Source organism: Diprion similis, chromosome 14 (genome assembly GCF_021155765.1).
Source record: "Diprion similis isolate iyDipSimi1 chromosome 14, iyDipSimi1.1, whole genome shotgun sequence".
Taxonomy (NCBI): Eukaryota; Metazoa; Arthropoda; class Insecta; order Hymenoptera; family Diprionidae; genus Diprion; species Diprion similis.
Genome location: NC_060118.1, coordinates 2,828,767 through 2,832,627, shown reverse-complemented (window position 1 = coordinate 2,832,627; position 3,861 = coordinate 2,828,767).

The following is a 3,861-nucleotide window of genomic DNA, read 5'->3' as shown; positions in this document are numbered from 1 at the left end:
CAGATGTAGAATATGTATTATAGTTTCTAACATTGTATCTATGACAGTGGAGATATTTATTCAGTCGATTAAGATCTAATTATTGAAAACGTATTGTGTTGCACTAACAAATTGATATGCATGTTCGAGATCAAATTTACAATTGATGAAGTTCTCACTTCAAAGAAGAACTGTACATTTCTTACAACAAGTGTGACAACTACGTGACATTTTTCAGTGCAGAAAGAGTGCATACAGATGAGTAGTTGAATTTACAAATTGTTGAGCATCCTTTGCTTCGTTCAGGTCACTAACAATTAGCTGCCTGCATTGCTATTTCAGAATTCTGTAAGAGTACAACATTTTGTATAAAATTTTAAAGTAGAACTGTTCTTAGTGCATTGATTATTGGAAACATTATATGGAAAAGTTAGAAGAAAATCTATCATCGAAATCATCACGATTTCTTTTTCAGGTGACGAATAGGATGCCATTTTAGCAGTCGCTGACATTCCAGAACTCATTTTGAAATAAATCCAAAAAAAAAAATCCATTATCACTCATACATGATTTTTCTTACGGTTCTTTTTAATAGTCGAGCGTATCCCACTAAAATGCTGCACCATAATTACGTTTACAGTGACATAATTTGCCGTAAGTACTTCGTTGAGATCGCGTAGTTAATGAAATACGAAAAACAAAACATTTATAGATATTCAATATAAAAGGTGTATCATGTTTATTTATATGTTATGTGATTGTAATACCGATGCATACATACATATATGATTAGATGGTAATATATCAAGTCCGACTGGTATAGTCTTATGTCGGTCAACTCAATTACCTTAAATTTGACAGACTCTGGTCTGCGGTGTATCGTCGATAACGTAGAGCATAACAGTATTGATAAACGTGAAAGTTGTGGTTCGTTCAGAGAGAGGACAAGCTGAGATCGGTAAAGAAATTGATCGAATTTTACGAACCATAATGAAATCTAGAAAAAAAACCCGAACGCATAATCACAATGTTGTTTTCAAGTTATGAGATAGACAAAGTCACAGTGTCACAGTATTCTCCTTTGTGGGTAAAAGCGCTTCGCAAATCAGCTGTCACTGCCCTATGTGGAGATGTGTGCGCTAAAAACTTCGGCTGCTATTTCATTATGTAAGTTAGTGGTGTGTATTGATCAACATTCATTACCCATCGAACAATCCTCAAGTAGTATGGGTGTGAGGTAACTCATAAATTTCGTATCATTAGGTGTCACTGACATCGAGTAAGCGAGCGCAGCGAGCGCACAAGCACAAAAATCAGCCAATCCGAGCGAGCTTTAGCGAGCGAAGGAATATGAGCAGCTAGTAAATATTAATGATTCAAAACAATTGAAAATCGGTTTGATCGGACATTTGAAAATACAAGTACAGTGCACAAGATTTCACATTTCACAAAAGCCAAGGTAAGTAAGCATAAAACAAATGTACTTTCGTCATGTTTAGTATCGGTTTCAAGGTTAGGATCTTGAAAAGTAAACATTGACTGAAGGCATACTGGTGCTACGGCACATTTTTTAACATGCGATTACAATTAGATCAGAAAAAAGTTTGTCGTTTGTGCGAAAAAAATGTATATTGCAAAGTATTAACATCGTTCGACACACATCTGTACTGAGTAACAATATCTATACGATTTTCATCTAAAAGCAGTTTTTGGTGGTTTTAACTACCAACAATTTTAGCCATGAAGATTATTATAAAAACCGGATTTGGAAAAATAACCCATAGCATTAATTTTCATCCTGAAGCAGAACCAAAAGGCCAAAACTTAGTGGAATCTGGTCATGTTAGAGATGTCCAAGAGTTAGGAGAAGCTGAGAAAAGCTCTTTAATTGAGGCACGAGTAATTAGACAAACGTCAGTGTTAAAAACACGTTACAGCACTAAACTATTTGTATGTTCAATTTTTTTTCAATTTCAGCTTAATTGATAGACATTGTACAAAAATGAATGGATAAATATTTTTTTCAATAGATAAATGACCTTCGAGAAGCATTAAGTGTTTCCTGTGATTGCTGTTACAATAAAAGCAAATTGTGCAAACATGTTGCAGCGCTGATCTACTTCATAAATAATGAAGAAAGTCGAACAAAGACTAATTATGAGCAAGAATGGGGTGCGCCAACTGCTCAGCAATTTGCTAAAAAAATACTCAAAAGGAAGATACTTTTATGAGATGTTTCCACGAGATAATGTATTATTAGATGTTCAGCCCCATGGAGTGGATGTTTTAGAATTAAAAGCTCCATCAGCGTTAAGAACAATTCTGTTAGCAGCAGCTGAGAGAAAAAAGGGTTGCAGCAATGAAAATGAAAGAGAGATACGTAATTTAATGGATTGTATGTTGGAACAAGTAGATACAATACTTGAGAAAGAAAACTGTGAAAAATGTTTAGAAACTCTATTTTCACTGTAGGATGACTCCGCTATCCAAGATACTTTTCTAACTGTACAGAAAGAACAACAAGAATTCTACGAAAAATCAATTGTTTTGACGAAGCAGCAAAACATTGAATTATGTTATAATACAATAAAACATTCTGATAGCTGTGAATGGTTCAAAGCTCGACGGCTGCGAGTTTCAGCAAGTAAAAGTGCCCACAGTATAAAATCTAGACAATCTAAGCCGATTCAAAAACTCATTGATGAAGTGCTTTTTCCTCAAAATATAAGTACTGCTGCAACTAAGTATGGAAAAAAATGGAATCAGTAGCTCGCAAACAGTACGAACAAGAATATGGTGTAATTGTTCAACAAGTAGGAATAATTTTTTGACAAAAAAAGCCTTGGCTGTGTGCAAGTCTGGACGGGTTTGTATTTAAAGACTCTCATCCAAATGGAATAGTAGAGATAAAGTGTCCATTAAGTTGCAAAAATCTGCCTATTGTTGATAAAACGTTAAACAAGTGCAATGTAAATTATCTGGAGTTAGAAAATAATAATCCACAGTTAAAAAGTAGTGCAATTATTTACACGCAATGCCAAATTCAAATGTATGTTTGTGGAATGGCTCAATGTGATTTATATGTGTATTCTCCAGTTTAGAGCTGTACTATTGTAGTTCATCGTAATAACGCATTTTTACAGAAAGCACTGTTGAAATGCGAAACGTTTTATTTTCAACACTATTTTCCGGCTTTGCATGAATCAATTGAAAAAGAATCAGCAACATCAACAAAACTTCAAGTTCGTAATTTTAATGGACAAGATATAAGTAATAATCGTACTAAAGTGGTTTCACCGAAGCTGTTGTAGATTGCATGATAATATAACAAAAAACCTACACATAAATACTGGATTATGCGGAAAGTAAATGAGTTTTCTCATTGTATTATTATAATTTGAAATTGTTAGAAAACTTATGAAAATAAATCTTGGTACTCTTGATCAATTCATTTCAATCTATGCAGTCCAGTATTGTCATCGAAACTGTGATATTTCTGTAACAAAACATATCTGGTCATGTATTATTATAAAACTTGTCATTTGTTCGAAGGCTTGGGTCTCAAAACATCACTTAGGTCTCAACAATTTATTGTAGCCTACGTATTTCAGTATAACTTCGATGGGATAGAAAATCTGAAATGTTTCAATTTTTGTTTCACATTGTTGAAATTAAAAATTTGCAAATTGTCAAAATTTATTTGTTCGTTAGCTTGGATCTTCAAAGATTTTTTTACTGTGATAACTTATCTTAGTCTAAATAGTGCAATATTACTCAAACTGTATGTGCGGTTTACGATACTTTAATTTCTAAGTTGTGTTACTTGCAATAACATTAATATCTGTGATAATAATATTACAATCTATTTATGTATTAGTGTTC